This window comes from Peromyscus californicus, unplaced genomic scaffold, assembly GCF_007827085.1.
Source record: "Peromyscus californicus insignis strain IS unplaced genomic scaffold, ASM782708v3 Scaffold_6__1_contigs__length_162567912, whole genome shotgun sequence".
Classification (NCBI taxonomy): Eukaryota; Metazoa; Chordata; class Mammalia; order Rodentia; family Cricetidae; genus Peromyscus; species Peromyscus californicus.
In genome coordinates, this window is record NW_026294584.1 from 72,479,955 (window position 1) to 72,502,408 (window position 22,454).

At 44.2% G+C, this 22,454-nt stretch overlaps 1 pseudogene; it reads left to right on the forward strand.

The window, feature by feature from the left end:
* The first annotated feature begins 20,822 nt into the window (after nt 1-20,822).
* Nucleotides 20,823-21,385, forward strand: LOC128100044 (60S ribosomal protein L18-like; annotated as a pseudogene).
* Nucleotides 21,386-22,454: the final 1,069 nt, after the last annotated feature.

Below are 22,454 nucleotides of genomic sequence, written 5' to 3' on the forward strand. Positions count from 1 at the left end.
CTCAGCCTGCTTTCTTATAGGACCCAGGATAACCAGTCCAGGAATGGTACCACCCACAATGGGCAGGGCCCTCCTCCATCAATCACCAGGAAAATGCTCTACAGTCTGGCCCACAGCCCAGTCTTCTGGAGGCATTTTCTCAATTGAGGGTCCCTCCTCCCAGATGACTACAGTTCATGTTAAGTTGTCATAGATCTAGCCAGCACAGATTCCAGTGTCTCTCCGCTCACATAAAATGCTGACACTGAACAGCTGCTCAACTACGCTACATACTATGTACATACTTAAGGTCTCCAGAACACCTGGGAGCAGAAAAAATGCAGATGTTCCTAGACCATGTGACTCTAGGAAGGGTTATAGTTTGGGCTACATGATAGTATTCAAAATTATTCATAAAGCTGGGTATGGCAATACATGCCTGTAATCTGAGCACTTGGTCATGGAGGCAGAAGCATGGTGAATCCAAGCCCAGTGTGGTGGTTTGAATAAGCATGGCCCCCATGTGCTCAAAGGGTTCCATAGCAAGACCCTGTCTCAGTAAAAAACAAATTATACAGAACCTATAGGCAGTTGTTGATCTATGCTCTAAATCCCACAACTAGTTTGAAACTTAAGTGCATGGCTGTGTTATGAAAATCTAAGTTGTATTAGCCCAGAGACTGACTGCCCAAAGAGATCCTCTACATAGGTGTTTGGACTACGTGGCTCCAAACCTCCCTGCAGAGTGTGACCAGCCTCAGAACACTTGCTTCTACTGGGGTCTTGTAACTTGGTGTCATTTGTGGATGCTGTATTTAAAGTGGTTGGAGTGAAGATGGAGTTGGGATATAATTCATTCAGTGGTAGACAGCTTGCCTAGAAAAATGAAACCCTGGGTTGATACCAAAATGCCTAAATAAATAAAGCCATCTAAATGTCAGAGCAGAGGGGTGTGGTCCCCAGGTTCTCAGAGGCTGAAAGACTTGTCAGCAAAGTGATGTGACCATTGCTCTGAGGCCGCATCATCAAGGGATGATCCCTGAGTTCCTTTTGAGAAACCTAGTGCAAGCTTCTTGTCCTTTTAGCTGAGAAACCCAGGGAAGTGGGCAAGAGAAGAGACACTGGTCCTGTTCTCCGGGCTTCCCTGATTATTCTGTCCTGGCCACCGCACAGGTAGTCAGCTAAATTAATAAGCAGGAGAGGTCTTCCTCCGAAGAAGGAAATCTCACTTTGGCTTTTAGCTCCCTCAAGCTTCCATTCTGTGGCTGGTACCCCTGTACCTCTGAGCTTGAAGACCTCAACATCAGTTGAGACTGCTCATCGTTTCAGCCCTTCAAATTGAACCAATTATCCAGGCATGTGAGTTATGTCGTATGTCTTTCTTACAACACGCCAGGATGGATTCCTTTCCTTTTTCTTCTTTACCTCTTTCCTTCCTTCCTTCCTTCTTTTATTCATTTCTTCCTTCCTGCCTTTGTTTTCTGGAGTGTGAGGGAGTATATACCAGACGAGTACTGCATAGCCTGGCTATCATTCATCCACTCTGCCTTAGGTCACCACCTGTGGAATAGTGTCCTGACTACCATGCCCAAAATTATCCGCCTGCTTTAGATCCAAACAACCTACTGCAATGATTCCAAATCTATTCACCTACCCTTCAACATCACCACAGAGTTTGCTCTTACTTAGTTTCCCACAAGACCCTAGTGCCAATCCATCCACATGCAGATATGCTCATACGAGTGTAGACATCCTCCTGCAGCTATACACCATGGCCTAGCACTCTTACCCACCCTTGGCTGGGACCACCTCCTGCAGGCCTGGGTTCTCTTTGTGATCCTTTCTTCCCTGGCTTGTTTTAACCCATTGTTACGGTTTGACTCTAAAATGTCTGCCACAGACCATGTTTTCATGCTTATTCTTCAGTTAGCAACGCTATTTAGGAACACTTCGGATCCTTTAGTGGTAGGTAGGTCACTAGGGCAGGCCTATGAAGGTTATTCCTGAACCATGATTTGAGCCTCACTTTCTGTTTCCTGCTCTATCTTGATATGAAGAGTCTCTGACACACAGTCCCACTACCACCCACCACAGGGTCACTCTACCATGTCTTCTCTCCCCAAGTGTGAAGGCTGAAATCCATCATGAGCCAATGAACAAAATAAACCTTTCTTCTTTATATGGTGTGTGTGCACACACATGCACGTGCACTTCTCCATGTTTAATGAGTTTAATGTAGGTGTTGTCTTCGGGAATGGAACCTTGCTGTCAGTTTGTGGAGAGCAACCTAGAGTCTTTGCAACAGCCTGGGCTGTTTGGGGATTCCCATGGGATCGCTTTGGCCAACAACTCAATTAGATGCAACCCAATCCTGGTACTGGAAGCTTTATCTGGTGATAAGAGGTGGCCAGCTGGGGCTCTGCCTCTCCTGTTATTTGATGATTTCATTTAGATCCCCTTCATAAAGGTACATAATTTACAAAGCTTCAAATATGTTAGGTTTTCTCTTGGTGCTAGTGAGCTCTGTCTCCTGGGTAGGCCAGTTGTGGTATTTTGAATCTAATTGGCCTCCATAACCTTATAGGGAGTGACACTATTGGGAAGTGTGCCTTCATTGAAGTAGGAATGGTCTTGTTGGGAAGTGCGTCACTGTGGAGGCGTGTTTTATGGTCTCCTGTGCTCAAGCTATGCCCAGTGTGTTAGTTCACTTCCTGTTGCCTGTGGATCAAGATGTACAATTCTAAGCTCCTTCTCCAGCACCATGCCTGCCTGCGTGTCATCATATTTCCCTCCATGATGATAATGAACTAAACCTCTGAAACTTTAAGCCACTCAAAACAAATGTTTTCCTTTATACAAGTTGCTGTGGTCATGGTGTCTCTTCACAGCAACTGAAGATTTAACTAAGACACCAGTCAACATCTCTCTACCTAGCTCCCTTGCTTGATATATATATATATATATGTATATATATATACATATATATACATATATATACATATATATATACACGTGTATATATATGTGTATGTATGTATATATATGTGTGTATATATATATATATATATATATATATATATATATATATATACTGGATGCAGCAGCACCTGCTGAGTGGGGCGGGGATGGGCCTGCCCTGGATTCAGACAGGAGTGCTCACCATCTGCAGAGAATTCTTTTTTGGGGGGAGGAGGCGGAATATCTCTGTGTAGTTTGGGTGCCTGTCCTGGATCTCACGCTGTAGACCAGGCCGGCCTTGAACTCACAGAGATCCATCTGGCTCTGCCTCCTGAGTGCTGGGATTAAAGGCGTGAACCACCGCAGCCCAGGCTGCAGAGAATTCTTAAAATAATTCTTTGTTTTAAGATAGGAAGTTGATCTGCTTCTAAACTGTGTCTGTGACAAAATAGTCCCTTCTCCAAAATTATTTGCTTTTAAAAATTTTTAAATGGTGGCTGGTGGGAGTTAGCAATAGAACTGGAAGCTTCCAGGTTGCACACTGTGTTAGTTACATTCTCATTGCTGCAAAAAAAAACGTGGCTAAAGTGTTATTGCCCAGGCAAGAAAGTTAGACTGAGATACATACAAAGCCAAATTAGATGTTCAAAGTGCCCATCAATTTCAGAAAGCAGCTCTCCTAGTTTGCTTCCTATTGATGTGATAAGGACCATGACAAAAATAACTTGAGAAGGAAAAGGTTTATTTCACTTAAACTTTCACATCAGAGCCCAGGCCTACGGGAAGTCAAGGCAGGAAGTTAAGGAAGAAATCTGAAGGCAGGAACCAAATCAGAGGTCATAGAGGAACACTGCTCACTGGATTGCTCCCCATGACTTGCTCAGCCTGCTTTCTTATACCACCCAGGACCACCTGCCCAGGGGTGGCATCACTCGCAGTGGGCAGGGCCCTTCCACATCAATCATTAATCAAAAACTTCCCCACAAACTTGACTACAGGCCAGTCTGTTGGAGGCAATTTCTCAGCTGAGGATATCTCTACCAGGATATGTCTAATAGTGTGTCAAGTTAACAGAAACTAACTGGCCCACTAGTATTTCACATTAACTTGAGGTCAAAAGCCTATCAAACTTTTTCAAAACGATGTTTATGGTTTTGACAAAGTATAAAATTCAAGTTTGTTTCTCTCTTCTAATTGCTGCTCCTGAGAATGACAAGTCCAAGATTGAGAGGTAAATGATAGCTATCTGGTAAACAGCTAAGGAAAGACCAGTGGTAGCTGAGGTTCTCACCTTACACCATGTTCTGTGGGCTTTTTAAATCAGTTGTTTCTAGTTAAAAAGACAAATATTAAGAAGTATATACCACTCTTGGGCATAGACCCAAACGACTCTACATCCTACTATGGACACTAGCACATTTATGTTCATTGTTGCTCTATTCATAACAGCCAGAAACTGGGAATAGCCTAGATGTCCATCACTTGATAAATGAATAATGAAAATGTGCTACATTTACACAATTATTCAGCTGTCAAGAAAAATAAAAGTATGAACTTTGCAGGTAAATGGATGGAGCTAGAAACAATCATCCTGAGTGAGGTAACCCTGACCCCAAAAGACAAATATTGTATGTTTTCTTTTATATGTGGATGTTAATTCTTAATCCTTCGGATATTAGCATTACAATCTGTATAACAGCAGAGGTTAGGTGTTTAGTAAGGGACTAGGTAGGAGGAGAGGATCTCCCAAAGAAGGGGAAATAGAATATATTGTTATAGAGAGATGGGGGAGGGGGTTAGAATGGGAAGGACTAAATGGGAAGGGAGAAGGAAAAGAGGGAGAAAGGAGGGACTATGGACAGGTACGATTAACACTAAGGGCCATGTGAGGAGTCAAAAGGAAGCCTGCTGCTGCAGAAGCTTCCATATATATATATATATATAATATATGTAATCTAAATAAGTCACCGAATAATGGGGGAGAGAATGTCCCAACTAGATATCTTACACCACCAGTAAAACCCCCAGCACCAGGAATGAGTTACTTCTTGTTGAGTCATTGGCCCCCGAACATCCCAGGTTATTGCCAATGCTATTGATTGTTTTCCTCAATAATGATGATAAGGCCTATTGCTGAAGGCAACACTTACATATTTCATCAAACACATAAAAATTGAGCTGGTACCTAATTGTAGGCTTCACCCCTACTGACTAATGTTCATGGTCCTGGAAGGTACTCTGCATGCTACCAGAGAAGAAAGATAATCACCAACCCTGCTGCAAACCCTATGACCTACAGTGGTGACCTATCTTCGGGATATGCTGGTACAATCATGGCACAAACCTTGCAGGAGTAACCAACTACTCTATGCCTGGATTTAAGGCTTGCTCTGTGGGATGGAACCCTGACATACCTAATAAGCCTCAGGTTGCCAAAGACCTGAGACTCAATAGGCCATGAGCCTAGGATAAAAAACAAATACTATTGTTCTATTAAAGGAATATAGCAATAAAATGACCCCTAATGACATTCTCCTATACCCAGAGAACAGTTGCCTTGCTCAGTCATCATCAGAGAAACTTCTTCTTGCAGTAGATGAGAACTAACATAGAGACCCACAACTGGACAATGGATGTTGAGTGAGAGACTTTGGAATACTCAGTCCTAAATGAGATATGTTCATTAAACCCTCCCCTCAGGGTTCAGGGATCTTTGTGGAAGAGGAGTCAAGAAACTGTATAAGCCAGACAGAGGTCACGCCAAGGAAACAGTGTCTTCCAGACACAACAGGACTGCTGTACATATGAACTCACAGAGACTGTGGCAACATGCACAGGGACTGCACAGATTCAAGTCAGACAGGGTCCTAGCACCAAGATCAGGAAGTGGACATGGGCTCCCACCCTCAACCAAGAAGTTATCCACAATTGGCACCAGCCTGCAAAGGAAAAATTAGTTTTCTTCAATGGAGTCTCACTGGATATATTAGCCATACTGCAGGAGCCTCATGGCCAAGAATAGTTGGACAATACAAAATGAACTCAATGATATTTTTATATTTTTTTTATACTTTTTTATCTCAAATTCCTTAGTTCGGGCATATTTTTTTTTGTTTTGTTTAACTCATCTGTTGCTTATATATTTTGGTTTCCATTTTTGTGTATTTGTGGGACTTTTATTGTTGTTGTTGTTGTTGTTGGTGGTGGTGGTGGTGTGTGTGTGTTTCTTGTTTTTTCTTGAGGGAGATAATTGAGAACTGGCCCCTATAGTGAAGTGAGCAGTTCTGCTTTATCATATTCTCCCTGTCATGACAGAAAGTGATGGGGCCAACTGACCATAGCCCCAAACCTGAACATGAAGCAAAAAAAAAGTCTTCCTTTCTGTGAGTGGAATGCCTTGGGTGTTTTGTCCCAGCAGGGAAAAGCTGGCTGACATACACAGCACACCATAGACTCTGAGTTGCTGTGGTAAATTCCTTGTTTGTTTTTTGAGACGAGTTTTACCCTGTAGCTCAAGCGGGTCTTGAACTCACAGTTCTCCTGCCTCCCAAGTGCTAGGATTTCGGGCATCAGCCACCACCCCTGGCTGTCTTTGTTAGCTTCTAAACATACCCTGTGAGTTAAGAGCACAAGTGAGACTCAGAGTTGGTGCCGGGTGTGTGCCTTTGGCAAGTGTCTAGCCTTATCCATGGGATGAGAAGGCAGCTCAGAAGGGAGATAACAGAAGTATTCACACCAGGGAAGCTGGTACGCCGTAGCCTTCAGAGTATTAGCTGTTATCAATGCTCTCCCCACCCCTGTTTTGGTTGTGGTCAGTGGGGCTGGCAGCAGTACATGGAGTGGCAGCTGTGGAGATACAGGACATCGTGGAACAACTACCATAAAACACCTCGACACCGGGCAGTGGTGGTGCACGCCTTTAATCCCAGCACTCGGGAGGCAGAAGCAGGTGGATCTCTGAGTTTGAGGCCAGCCTGGTCTAAGAGTGAGTTTCAGGATAGCCAGGGCTACACAGAAAACCCCCCGTCTTGAAAAACCAAAACCAACACCAACACCAAAACCAAACCAAAACAAAAACACAAAGGCAGCTTGGGACATGTAGTACTTTGAATAAGAATGCCCCTCCATAGATTCATTTGATTGCTTAGTCATCAGGGAGTGTCACTATTAGGAAGTGTGGCCTTGTTGGAGTAGATGTGACCTGTTGGAGGAGTGGACTTTGGGGTTTCAAATGTTCAAGTCAGGCCCAGTCTCTCTCTCTCTCTCTCCCTGCTGCCTGCGGATCCAGACGTAGGATTCTCAGCTACCTCTCCAGCACCATGTCTGCCTGCGTGCCACCATGCTTCCCACCATGCTGATAATGGACTAAACCTCTGAATATAAGCAAGCCCCAATTAAATGCTTTCTTTTATAAGAATTGCTGTGGTCATGACTTCTCTTCACAGAACATTGACTAAAACAAAACACAAATATTACTGGGCCAGAAGCCAGAGCTGTGGGGCTCTAGCACTTTTTGTACCCTGAGTTGGGCTTAATTTTTTATAAAGACATTCATCAAGCAGTAATGGTGTGTTGACCTGCTCTAGGTTGTCCTGGGGCACTGCTAGAAAAATGGTCTCTGCCCTCCCGATCCCTAGAGGGAAGCGGTAGAAACACATCACACACTAGGCACCCACACAGAGTCCTGGTCCTGTTAGAGAGACCCCAGCTAGCACCTGTGGAGCTTATGCATGGTTCCACCTTAGGGTTCTGAGTTGGAGCCCAGAAACAGAGCGGGTTTAGTCTTGTGACAGGGACCCCCTGCTCCTTGTTCCTCCTGAGGAGAGTTTCCTTTCGCGACAATGTGGCCCCTGCTGGCCATTTTCCCTGCTCTTAGTATGAGTTGTCCGTGTAGTTAAAAGAGAAGCATTGCTATCTGACCAGCTAAGACCTCCTCCTCTCAGGAGTGTCCCAGTCCGAAAGCAGACCGGAAGGTAATCCCCACCAGTCTTGGCCTTGTGGGGAGGCTGGCCCAGGACATCCCACCCAGTGTGATGGGTTCCCCTCAGCAGTCCTGCTCCACCCTCCCACTGAGTGACATCCTCCTGTATCACCTTTATCATTAATACAAGATGTTTTTACAACCATCTGCTGGATCTTCCCACTTATTTCTCATTAACTTTGAAACTTGCTTAGGACAGAGGAAATTTGTTTTTTGGTCCCCCCAGAGAGTTGAAGACTGAGACATCATATACCACTAGAGGGAATACAGTTCCTTGGGCAAGACCTGGTTGATGCCAATACCCATTCCTTCCTGTGACAACTAGTAGCTTCATTCAGTGAATAAATCAGTAATTCTTCTGCAGAGGGACTGGGGGATGGGCCATCAGAAACCAGGAAACACTATAGAAGAGGGGAAACATTTTATTCAGGCTTGGAAAACTGAGACAGAATCTGACCCTGCTTTCTTACGTGTAAAATAGGAAGTTATCCTTGCCTCCCTCACAGGGTCCTTGGGAGTATTACACCATCCATGCTGTGGGGCGTTTACCCAACCACCCCCACAGTTCCCCAGAGTTTTCTTGAGTGCGAGCAGCAGGAAATATAAGATAGAAGGATTTATTGCGGAGAATATCGTGGAGATAAACAGATAGAAAATAAAGGATAGCCTCGAGAGGGCCTGGAACCTATTCCAACGGGCCCCGACTGTCTCTGCCCCAGGGTTTTTATAGAGACGCCAAGGGGTGGAGCAAAAGACCTCCTCCCCCAGCACAGCCAAGTGCAGACCATCTCAGACACCTGCACTCAGGCCCGTGGTCCTAATCATCCTCTATGAGGACCTGCTGGGTAAAGCCACGAGGAACCCGAGAACGGGCTCCCACACCATGCCATGTAGAGACTCCTTAAAAACCATAAACTTCTCTACACATTATTATATAATGCCCAGTTCCCAGCACAAAAACTGTCATTAGCAGAGGAGGTGTGGTAGTTTGAATGTAAATGGCCCCCATAATCTCATAGGGAGTGGCACTACTAGGAAATGTGGCTTTGTTGGAGAAAGTGTGTCACTGTGGGACAGGCTTTGAGATTTCCTATGCTCAGGATACCACTCAGTGTCAGTCGACTTCCTGTTGTCTGCAAGATGTAGGACTCCCAGCTATTCCAGCACCATGTCTGCCTGCACACCACCATGCTCCCCGTCATGATGATAATGAACTGAACCTCTGAAATTGTAAACTGCCACCTCAGTTAGATGTTTTCCCTTATAACAGTTGCTGTGGTCATGGTGTCTCTTCACAGCAATAGAATCCATAACTAAGACAGGAGGTGAAAGCATTTTTAAGTTGATGAATCATTTTAATCTTTTCAATATAAAATGGAATTCTCCCCATCCTTAATGTTCCCTGTCCCCAATCCAAAAATGATTATCATTAATGTCCACAGTCCCCAATTCATCCACCATGTCATTTGTCTTTTCTCAAAACATGGACAACACAGAAAAGCACTTACCGTTGTGCTGCTCTTAAAAGTAGCATTTCAGAGAGAATAATAGGAAAACAGACCTCATTGCTTATGTGACATTCCTTGTTAGAATTTTTCAAGCTGACAATATCTACATGCAAACATCATATTTAGGAAGCAAATAGATTCTGGTGCCTTATAAATGTGTTTCTTCTCCTCATTTATATGGAGAGGGGGGCCAGCAGAAAACGTAGTGGCAATCAGATTTCTCTTGTAATAAGACAATGAAGCACTTTTGATGGGTATGTGTATTTAAATAATCATGAAGGCAGCAGCTGGCTTCTTTCTCTCTTGGTCTAATTAAGTGCTGTTTTCTCTACAAAAAATACTCAAATCATACCTCAATCCTCCCTGTGTCAAAAGCCTGTCTGGAAGACGGCTTCTCTTTATCCAAGAAGAAACAGCACACTTGTTTTTCTGCCTATGGAAGACACTGCTTCAGACAAAGGCTGCCGGCTTTGAGTAGCAATCTTATTTTATCCCTCGCATGTGGGTGAATGCTGTATCTTCTAGGGACTGGAGAGAACTGTGCCAGAGGAGGCAAGGACCAGTGTGGGCAGATGCTGTCAATAAACAAAGGGTTGGTGGGAAAGGAGAGAAAGCATGCATTAAGGCTAGAAGGTTGAACTTTAGCAGCTGGGGGAAGACAGGAGCCCAGGAAACAAGCTACTGGCAGAGAGTTTAATGATTTCAAAATGGCAATTGCTCCTATGTGGAAGTCACCCACACAGAGGAAGCGGTAAACGACACACACAGTCATAGGCTTATGTTTCCACTGTAAGCAAAGTTTCATGTGAAAAGGAGCAGGGCTTTGAAGCAGAGCCATAGATCTTAGCCCAGTGTCTGGATGCTCGGGTGCCATGGGGAAGGACCATGGCTCAGAGGAGACCCAGCTATTCACTTGAGCTAGTGTAATTCCTTTTTCTGGATGTAAGACTTCCCATTATAATCAGTAAGTTGTGTTCAGCATGGTGGTGGCTGTTACAGGAATCGAACTCCCGGCCCCTAACACCTGGAAGATGGTATGCAGTTTACAAAGTGCTTATTCGTGTATAGTATTGTAAATTTTTGCCCCCCAACAATCCCAAGGACTTTTAAAAAAGCAGAAATTATTTGTTTAAGAAAAAAAATTTCATAATAATAATGACTACTCAGGCAAGGTGTGGAGGCTCACAGCTGTAATCCCAGAACTCTGGAGGTTCAGGCAAGAGGGTCAGGAGTTTGCTGCCAGCTTGGTTTGTAAGTGAGTTCTAGAACTGTGTGGACTACATAATAAGACCTCATCTGTCCTGGACAGTTTTCTGCAACTTGACATAAGCTGGAGTCATCTGAAAGGTCCAGCTGTAAGGCATTTTCTTAATTAGTCATCAATAGGGCCGGGCCCAGCCCACTGTGGCTTCTGGCTGCTGTTTTGCAAATGGACACTAAAGGGCCAGTGAGATGGCTCAGCAGGCTAAGGTGCTTGTGGCACAAGCCTGGTGACCGGAGTTTGAAGACTAGAATCCATGTAAAGGCAGAAAGAGAGAACTAAAGGGAAAAGTATCGGCCCAGGACCCCCAAGACCAAGTTCTCAGCACAAAGGATATTTATTTGCCCCAGAGAGACAGAGGGCAGGGAATAAGGGACAAACTAGGAGACAGAGGATGAGAGAGAAGGGTAAGGGACAAGGGAAAGGGGGCAGGGATATTTGTCCCAGGGTGGGACAAAGGACTGCCTCTGGATAGAGGGGAGACAGACATGGTCCATAGGCAAATGGCTTCTAAAGGGAAATCCGGTGTTAGGATGAGGTGTTTAATTGGGCATGTTAATTAGGTAAGCCAAAGGGGGCTTTTGATTGCTGGATTTCAATAGTTTGATAGCTGGACCTTGGTAGTCAGCCTCGGGAGGGGGAAGTGTGTAGGCAGAGTTTTCCCATCTGGGGAGCCACTTCCAAATTACCACACAGAGACATATTATTTATAAATGCTCGGCCAATGGCTCAGGCTTGTTACTAACTCTTACATTTAAATTAACCCACTTCTATTAATCTATGTATTGCCATGTGACTCGTGGTTTGTTACCTCATTTCTACTTGTCCTGCTTTCTTGGTGGCTGGCTGGCATCTCCTTAGAATCTGCCCTCCTTCTTATCATTTTCAGTTTGCCTTTCCCACCTAACTTCCTGTCTGGCTAATGGCCTGCCAGCTTTTTATTAACCAATAAGAGTAATACATATTCACAGTGTACAGAAGGATTATTCCACAGCAGAAGTGGCCTTGGGGGAATAGACCTTGATGACTAGCTTTAGGAATGTAATCTAACAGTTTTTAGCAAGGCAGACATAATGGGAGAGAAAGGCAAGGCCTGCCAAAGCCATGCTCACCATGCTTGAGCTGGCCAGAGTCTCTTTAAGAACAGATGATATGAAGTTGTCCCCTGACCTGCACACACATGCATGAGCAAACACACAAGATTTTATATAAATGTGTGTATGCATGTATGTATATATGTACATATAAAATTTATTATATATTAATTATATATAATATTGTGGTGGTTTGAAAGAAAATGACCCCCAAAAAGAGTGGCACTAATGGGAGGTGTGGCCTTGTTGGAGTAGGTATCGTCTTGTTAGAGAACGTGTGTCACTGTGGAAGCAGGCTTTGAGGTCTCATGTACGCTCAAGCAATCAATGCCCAGTGAGTCTGTCTACTTCCTGTTGCCTGCATACTAAAATGTAGCAGCTCCTTCTCCAGCACCATGTCTGCCTGCATGCCACCGTGCTCCCCACCATGATGGTAATGGACGAAACCTCTGAAACTGAAAGCCGCCACCTCAATTAAATGTTTTCCTTTATAAGAGTTGCCATGCTGGGGGTTGGGGATTTAGCTCAGTGGTAAAGCGCTTGCCTAGCAAGTGCAAGGCCCTGGGTTCTGTCCTCAGCTCCAGAAAAAAAAAAAAAAAAAAAAAAAGAGTTGCCATGGTCATGATATCTCTTCACAGCAAGAGAAACAATAACCAAGACAAACTAAAGAGAGAAGGATGGAGGCCGGGAGGTCAAGAAGTGATTCACATGAAAGGCAGTGCTACTTGGGCTGGGCGTGGCAGTGTGTGGAGAAGTGATCAGACTCTGCATGTGTTTTGGTTAACGAGTCACACTGTACATTGACATGGTTGTGAAACCAAAGCCTGGTGGAAAGAAAGCTATTTTCTTCATACAGCAATGGATCCCAGGAGCTGTGAATGGTCATGTAAGACACTGACAAGAGCTGAGTGTTAGCATTCAGACCCACCCCTTGGGGACCCACCCCGCGTCCTGACAATGTCATCTTACATAAAGTCCTCTTTAAGAGAAAACCCCTCCCTCCCCCTCTCTCTCTCCTTTCTTCTCTCCTGCCATGAGGTAGCTCGCACCTCCTCTCTCCCTTTCTTCATGTTTCTCTTTCTCCTCTTCTCTCATTTCCCGCCTGCTTTCCCTCTCTTCCCTTCTCCCTTCCCCCAATAAAACTTTCCGTGTGAGTGTCCTGTCTGCATGGTGTGAGGGGCTTTCCTCTGTGCCCTGTTGGTTGCCACCCGCCATGTCTGCATGGCATGTCTCCCTCACCCGCCATGTCTGCATGGCATGTCTCCCTCACCCGCCATGGGGCACCTTGGCTCAAACCTGCCAAGGCCTCTCTCCCACCATTTTAACAACACAGAGCTTACAAAAGTTCACCTTTAGACCCAATGTAACATATGGCAGAAAACAACACAGTTCTTAGTTTGGGCTTTGGTTTTGTTTTAATATTATATCTATATGCCATCTTTTTTTTCTTCAGCATTTTATTAGAAGATTTAAGTTAACATAATGAGAACTAATAAAAGATGAAAACCATTAAAATAAAAATAAAAGAGAAACTCAATGTAGGTAGTTAAAAGTGTAGAAATATGTAGAAACAGATTATCACAGTATTTCAGTAGTATCACTAACAAGAAGAAAAATATATCTAGAAGTAAATTTGACCAGGAATTTTAACAAAACATAGTCAAGAATTGAAAATCTCTCATAAGTTATTAGACACTAATTCAATCAACTGTGAGTTTTAAGTTTTGAGTAAAGCATAGATACTAGTTGTTGGGATTTAGTCATGGAGCCGTGTTCTGTTGGAAGTCATTTCCCCTCTCATGGGCCCCTTCCTGGTGTTCTGGCATCTTCCCCCTTTCACTTCCACATAGACTCACACACATAAACCTGAAAGCTGAGAGCCACATGGAAGAGGGAACTGCCAGTGTTTGTTGGCTTGGCCTCAGGTAGTATAATGTTTTCCAGTTCCATCCACTTTCCTATAAGTTGTATACTTTTATTTCTCTTTACAACTGAGTAGAATTCTATTGTGTATATGTGCCATACTTTCAGAATCCATTCACTTATTGATGGACAACTGAGCTGTTTCCTTTTCCTGGCTATCGTGAATACAGCAACCAAGAACGTGATGAGCAGGCATCTCTCAGTGGGACATAGAATCATTTGGGTGCATGCCCAGACGTGGTATAGCTGTGCCATATGATAGATCTCCTTACAGTTTCTTGAGGAACCTAAACACTGATTTCCATAAGTGGGTGCATCAGTTTGAACTCCCACCCACAAGTGAATGAGTGTTCCTCTTTTCACACACCCTCTCCAGCATTTGTTAGATTTATTTAGAGTCGTTATCTCATTAAATCCAGTGGATTCATTCATATAAAGCAAGTCTCACCAGCAAAGCCACACCAGTGGCATGGTTCTTAAGACTGCGTGACAAGTGAGCCCACCGAGTCACGGTGCTGGAGGGACCGTTGCTGACCTCCATCTTAACCCGTGGAGAAATGCAAACAGAAGGAGAAGAGGAAGCAACACAGCGTGAGCTGCCCCTGGTCCCCAAGGCTGAAGCACTGAGCCCAGGAGAATTCGTGGGGCCCAGCTCTTTCACAGCCTGGGTGACGACTACTTTTTGGTCGGCTCTTCTCTATCTGGAAACAATTACAAGACAAGTGTTGGGCACTTCCGTAAGGAATTTTCTGGATCAGATTATCCGAAGTTGTAAGGCCCACCCTCGTGTGGGCTGTACCTTCCTGTGGCAGCTGAGCAAGGCAGTGGAAGAAGAAAGGGTTTTCGCCTGTCTTTTCGTCTCCTTGCCGGGTTGATGAACTCTCCCTGGCAGGTTCGTCAACCATGTTGCGGCTACTGCTACATTCCTTTATCCAACGTTACAACCTAGCTTTGAGCTTTAAGGTGGACTGAAGGCCGGTGACTGTCCAGGAACCTTCTAGGCCTTCGGCACCAGATTTGGGCTGCTGAGACATTGAGTCTTGTGGGCTGTACAACTATGGGATCCTGGGCCTCTCCATTGTGAGACAGTCATTGTTACTACCTAGGCCATATCATGGAAGCTGACCTAATAACTCCTCTTTCCCTCTGTCAGTTCTGCTCCCCTAGAGAAGTCTGACGAATACAGATTGCATCTCTAGATGCTAATTCAAGAAACAAAGCGCCTGAGCTGATTGGATTCCCATTCTTCTCTCATGAGAGAAAGACGGGGTGTCCAGTATGAATAGCGCTGTCTTTGACTGGGTGGCTCTGCTCCTCTGTGTAGAGCAGGGATGTTTTGCTGCTCAGATTGATTGGCTCCTCCTTGGACATCTTATCACGGGCATGTGGGCCAGAGATAAGCATCAGCCGTACCTACTGACTGCCTCCCATGTGCTGGCTCTCTGCCGTTGACTTCACTCCCCTTTGTCCGCAGAGCCTTTTAATCAAGCCCAGCATTGTTCTTTACAAAGGTGGCACCATTGTCAGTGCTCAGGATTGAATGATGGCGACCTTGCTCTCTGCTCAGTGGCAGCCTAAAGGTCTCACAGCCAGGGCATGCTCTTCTCAGCCAGGCCGACTATTCAAAGTGGACTCTGGTGCTGGATTGTGTTCTTTTTCACTTTTTTTTTTTAAACAGTGGTCTCACTATGTAGCCCAGGCTGACTTTGAACTGTCAATCATCTTGCCTTTGCCTGTGGAATGTTGGAATGGCAGTGTGTGCCACCACACCTGGGTCTGATCCTGAATTATGTTGCAAGGAATATGGGCTTAGTTAGATTTATATCCTTTTGATTTCTGAGGTTTTCTTTCTCTTTCTTTCTTGCTTGCTTGCTTTTTTTGGGTTTTGTTTTGTTTTTTTTTTGGCTTTGTTGTTGCTGTTGTTGTTTTTCAGCAGGATTTTTCTGTGTTAGCTCTGGCTGTCCTGGAACTCTCTCTGTAGACTAGGCTGGCCTCCAGCTCACAGAGATCTGCCTGCCTCTGCCTCCCTAGTGTTAGTACTAAAGGCATGCATCACCATGCCCCGCTGATTTTCTGGTTTTCAACTGTGCAGCCTACATTGGACTTCCAGTTAAGAAGGCAGATGACAAAAGGTGGTTCCTGTGAGAAAACCACCACAGACAATTAAGTATATTCCTTTCCGTAGACATAGACAGTGCAAGCATGCTAATTAAATAGAATCCCTATCTTTGGACATTCTAGACACTACAAGGAAAAAAATACCCAAAATTATAATTATTTGCAAGAATTAAAGTCAGGTGTGGAATTTCCGGGAGTCCAAGGTCAGCCTGGACCACATAGTGAGTCTCACAAAGACCAAGCCCCCAAAGTAATAATAATAACAATTGTATTATTTTTAAAGGATTATTAGAAACAATACGGAGCCAACAGTGGAAATCATTTTCTGTCATCTCCAGTAAGCAGAAACTCAGCAGTCAACTTGCTCACTAATGGCCAATGAAGAGGCGTTTATTATTGTCCGGAACTTCGTGCACACCCCACAGTGAGATGGAAAGAAAGGGAAAAGCTTGGGAGACCCATGGCCAAGATTAAAAATGGAGACCTAAAACCTATTGTTCTTTATCCCTCTGCCAACCAAAAAGAAGTCAGATGATACAAACCAAAGACCCATTGCAGCAAGAACCTTGGGTATCTGGTCAAATTTCTCACATTTCAAGAAATTACACAGGCTCACATAAGGTCGTTTTCACCCAACTGTATATTGTGCTTTGATCATATCCCCCTATACCCCACTACTCTCTCTCACTGTACGAGTGTATGTGTGTGTGTGTGTGTGTGTGTGTGTGTGTGTTTTCAAGAGCTTGTGTGCATGCATGTGTATGGGTGACTATGCACATGAGTGTATAGGTCAGAGGTCAACGTTAAGCCAATTAAGTCTATGTTAATGTCTTCTTCAGTTGCTTCTTATTTTTTGAGACAGGGTGTCACTTATCTTGAAGCTCACCAATTTGGCTAAAATGGCTAGCTAGCAACCTCCAGGGATCTTCCTTCCTAGTGCTGGGATCACACACACACACACACACACACATACACACACACACACACACACACTGTTGTGGAATATTAGTTTAAGATGTGTTGCATTGGTTTATTGTGTGGAATATTTGTTTAATGATGCAAATATTGTTGCATTCTTAGTGTTGCGTTTGTTTAACTCCCTAAAGCTGTGTTACTTTGCCTGTCTAAAATACTTGATTGGTCTAATAAAGAGCTGAAAAGCCAAAATAGCTAGGCAGGAGAGAGAAATAGGCAGGGCTGCCAGGCAGAGAGAATAAATAGGAGGAGGAATCTAGGCTCAAGAGAGAAAGATCTAGTAGCAAGAAAAGGAGAAGGAGAGGAGGATACCAGGGACCAGCCACCCAGCCACCCAGCCAGCCACCCAGCCAGCCACAGAGTAAGAAAGAAAGAGATATAGAATAAAGAAAGGTAAAAAGTCCAGAGGCAAAATGTAGTTAAAGAGAACAGGATAATTTAAGTTAGAGAAGCTGGCTAGAAACAAGCCAAGCTAAGGCTGGGCATTCATAGTAAGAATAAGTCTCCATGTATTTATTTGGGAGCTGGGTGGCAGACACTCAAATAGTGAAAAACAACAACAAACAAACAAAAAAAACTACAACACACACCTCAGATGGCATTTTCACTCTGGTGCTGGGAACTGAACTTAAGTTATCATCTTGCACAGCAACCACTTTACCAGACTCCTTCCCAGACTCCAGGTGGGTTCTTTGTCTCCCTTACATCACTGCTACTGCTACTACAACTATACACAGATTAGTGATAACATTTTAATAAGGAAAGAGCCTAAGAGTTTGTTTGGGGATCTATGATAATGAAGGTCCTCAAAGCTTTGAGACGCCTCTAGGGACACAGTGGATGATTGAGATTGTGGAAGGCTGGGTTTGGAGCAATGATGCTGTGTGAGAAAAATGTGCCCAAAGCATTTGAGGTAGATGACAGGTCCAACGTGGGAGTGTGGCTGGAAGAGGCAGGGATGATTGCTTGAGTTCATCCCAAAGAAGATTAGAATAATTTTTCCTTTGAGTTCAAAATATCTCCCTCACAGCTTTCAGTACATGGGTCTTTGTAAGCATGTCTAAATGTAAGAAGATTGCTTCATAGTGAGCCCACCTCCACATTGCCATGGAAACAGCACAGTGCTCATATGTCAGGTGTGAGCATGTACATGCACACACACAGCATGCTAATATATTCTCAAGGAAGTGTCTTTTGTGCTTTCTCCTTCTGGTGGCTCTTTATAGTTCTAAAAATTATGCATTTGAAATTAAAAATTTGCTAATCCCTATCTTGCAATTGCTATCTATAATCTCTCCTTTATTTTAACTTTAGAAGCTATTGACTGGGGACTTTTCTTCAGCATAGTCATTCTGGGTGTGAAATCATCTGTTGTCACTCCCTTAGGTGATTCCAATTTTTCTCCTATCCCTTAAACGAACAGACTGGGGCTCTCAATACCTGTAGCTCAATTTTAAAAGGAACCCCAGGCTACGAGTGTTGGTTCAGAGGTAGAGCACTTGCCGGCATGCACGAGACCTTGGATTCTGTACCCAGCACTGCCAAAGTAAACAAGTAAATCGCATTTTAGATTCCATTGATTTCTTTGGTAGGTATAACAGTGTGTTTGTATACTTCCTGTCCGTTAATATTCTTAATCTGAAATATTGTTTTAAACTGAAAAGATGGCAGTGTCTTGGGAGGCTGTTGATGAATCACAAGCTCGTGAATCTACGTAAACCTGAGGAGAAACTAAAGGAAACTCGTGCAGAAAAATCACTGAATTCAACAAGTAATTCTTGGGCACCTATTATTCGCCCGTTACCCTTAAGAGCTGATTTCACCTACCTGGAGAAGGTTGTGATTGCTGGTAAGGTGCTTAAGGAGCCTAAGAGTCAGGAAGCCCGTTTAGGAGTTCACCACCATTAGCCGTGAGCTTCCCCTTTGCTTGAATTGGAGTGTAGGCTCTAACCTGTAATATATGAGCAACTTGGACCAGATGGTCTCCTGGTCCCTTCAGTACCAAGGTGCTATGGCTACACTCCTGCTTCATCACCAGGTTCAGCTGAAGTGTACAGTGGAATGAGGTAGCCTTAGTTAAGTACCACCTTCTAGGAAGTGACTCAGCCACATCACTGGGTGTGGTCTGACACCCTAGCAGAATCCTCATCACAGTGTCATCAGTCTCTATCAAATGCCTTGGCACCCAAGGGCCACACCATGCCTGTATCTGCCTTCTTTACATTTGTCCTTTGTCACTCTCACGCTGAGACCAGCCAACTTGACTTGTTTCTTGATGCCAAATTACCCAGGGGCTACATCTGCCAAACTCAAGACTCTTTGCTACTTAGCCCAAGCTGGCCTTGAACTTCTGACTTTCTGGCCTCAGCTTCCCCACTACTAGGTGTATACCACCGTACTCAGCTTTCAAGGTAACAATCTTAAATTGTAAAGTTGTATTTCTGGAGCTACCAACCTGCCTACCTGTTTCTTACAACTACCCTTTCTGGGCTTTGCTTCTGCCTCAAGGGCAGTTCCTGGAACTCACCAGCTCAGGACAGGCTCCATCTGAGCTGATGGCCTGCGGCGCTGCTGCTACCTCCAGGCAGATCTTCACCTTACCCTAGTCCTTCTCCTGACTGAGTCCCCTGCTACTTGCTGTCTCATATATTACAAGAAAGCATAAACATCTTGTGATTGTCTGCTGTCCGTCTCCCCCAGTAGATCATAAATTCCACGAGGACATCATGCCCCAGCATATCCGGTGCCCAGCATGCACCAGGGGCTCAGGAAATTACTATTAAACTAATGAACGGAAGCATTGTCCCAACCCAAATACAAGACAAGATTGAGAATGGCACCCCCACTCTCCTGATAGCAGAGAGACTTTATTTTATTGTATTATGTTTTACTTTGTGAGACTGCTTCTTCTATGTAGCTCAGGCTGACCTTATGTTCAAGGTAGTCCTCCTGCCTCAGCTTCTCAAGTGCTGGGATTATGGGTATGCATCATTTTGCCCAGCTAGGAAGGTAGGGGTTTTTTTTGTTTTTGTTGTTTTGATTTTTAACAATAAAACTTCTCTCTCCTGGCTACTTACAATGCTCATGTGACTTTAAATTTTATATTTAAAGCTAGTATACAGAGATGGGTTTCTTTTGGGAATTTTCATACATGCATATCATTGTACTCTGTTCTCATTCATTACCTCCCCATTTCCGTTGCTGGCCCCTTTCCTCAGTCTACATTTTCTCCCTCCTTCTTTTATGCGACATGTGCTCCATTCGACTCTCTTCCCTCCTCCAAGCCCCTAAGATCATTTCCTCCCCTCTCATGGTCTTCTCTTTTCAATACACACACACACACACACACACACACACACACACACACACACACACACACTCATACACACAGACGAGTGCACATTATGAAAAATATGTGATATTTGTCTTTTGAATCTGACTTATGTCACTTAGCATAATGATCTTCAGATCCATCAATTTGCCCCAAAATGTCATGATTCCATTTTCTTTGTGGGTAAAGACTTCCATTGTGTATGTGTGCCACATTTTCTTTATCCATTATTCTGTAGATGGATATGTAGTTTGTCTCCATTTCTTGGCTTTTGTGAACAGTGCAGTGATAAACATGAATGGCAAGCATCTCTATGGTGTGCTGACTTAGAGTGGCTACACACTCAGGAAGGGTATGGCTGAGTCATATGGTCATTCGGTTTTAGTTTCATGTGTATTGTAGAATATTCCTTTACACTGTGTGAAGATGTATCACTGTGAGTGGTTTAATAAAAAGCTTAATCGCCAATAGATAGGCAGGAAGTATAAGCAGGACCTCTGGACAGAGAGAGCTCTGGGAAGAAGAGGGAGTTGTCAGCTGAACACAGAGGGACCAAGACATGCAGGAGGAGAAGTAAAAGCCACGAGTCACGTGGCAACACATAGATGAATAAAAATGGGTTAATTTAAGTTATAAGAGCTAGGGGGGGAGTGAGTTCTGTCTTTCTGGACCTGGCCGAGCAGGAGGCGCCATCATGGGTGTTGACATTGGACACAACAAGGACCGAAAGGTTCCGCGCAAGGAGCCCAAGAGCTGCTGGTCAAGCTGTACAGGTTTCTGGCCAGACAAACCAACTCGACCTTCAATCAGGTTGTACTGAAAAGGTTCTTTATGAGTCGCACTAACCAGCCACCTCTGTCCCTCTCTCGGATGATCCGAAAGATGAAGCTTCCTGGCCGAGAGAACAAGACAGTTGTAGTTGTGGGGACAGTCACAGATGATGTGCGGATTCTCGAAGTGCCTAAACTGAAGGTGTGTGCACTGCAGCCGTGCCCGAAGTCGCATCCTCAAGGCTGGGGGTAAGATCCTCACCTTTGACCAGCTGGCCCTGGTCGAGTCTCCCAAGAGCCGTGGCACTGTGCTCCTGTCTGGTCCTCGGAAGGGCTGAGAGGTATACCCGAATTTTGGCAAGGCCCCAGGAACCCCACACAGCCATACCAAACCATATGTCCGCTCCAAGGGCAGGAAGTTCGAACATGCCAGAGGCAGAAGGGCTAGCTGCGGCTATAAAAACTAACCTTGGATCTTACTGTTATTAAAAAAAAAAAAAAGCTTTGAAAAAAAAAAAGGGCTAGTGGGACAAGCCTAAGCTATAGACTTTTTATACTATAAATTATATGAATAGAATATAATTTTACTATATTATAATATAGTATGAAATTATATTTCATAATTAACAATAAGTCTCCATGACATTTTTTTTGTGCGCTGGTGGCCCAAAGAAAAATCATGCTACACATGTGACTTTTGAAGGACCAATGTCAGCAGCAGGAAACAATGACTAACTTTTTTGTTTGTTTTTTGAGACAGGGTTTCTCTGTGTAGTTTTGGTGTCTGTCCTGGACCTTGCTCTGTAGACCAGGCTTGCCTGGAACTCACAGAGATCCACCTGGCTCTGCCTCCCGAGTGCTGGGATTAAAGGTGTGCACCACTACCATCCGGCTACAATGACTAACTTGGCTTACAATTGTTTGTTAGCAATACGGCTTTGACTCACTATGAATCTTTCTTTACATGAATTTAAGTCATTTTACTTAAATGTACATTTTACTTTACACGTACTATTGAACATCAGTAACAGCAGTCCTTAGAATATGAGGCCCAATGGCATAAACTTTAGGTGGAGATAGTAAAACTTATACTCCCATCTCATAATGAGAGAATTTTCTGTTTCATCTTTGGCAGAACAAAACCAAACTCAATTTTTTTCCAGTGTTATGGTCCATTTCCTGTGCCATAACTAAAATGCCACAGAATTGGTCATTTATTGTGACTAACGGTCTATTTATCTCATTGCCCTGGAAGCTGAGGAGTCCAAGAACATGGCACTGGCTTCTGGTTAGGATGGGATGAGGGCCTTGTGCTACATTATGACAAGGTGGATGGTATCGCATGATAAAGCAGATCCAGCCACCAGAGAACCCCCCCTTATAACACAGCCACTCCTGAGACGACTCTCAGGAATCCTTGAATGGATTCATCCACTCATGAAGGCAGAAACCTCATGATCCCATCATTCCCTAAAGACCCCGCCTTCCAACACTGTCACTATCACGTTTCAAACTATGACTAAACCACAGTTGCTATGCAAGTCACTCTGCCTCTC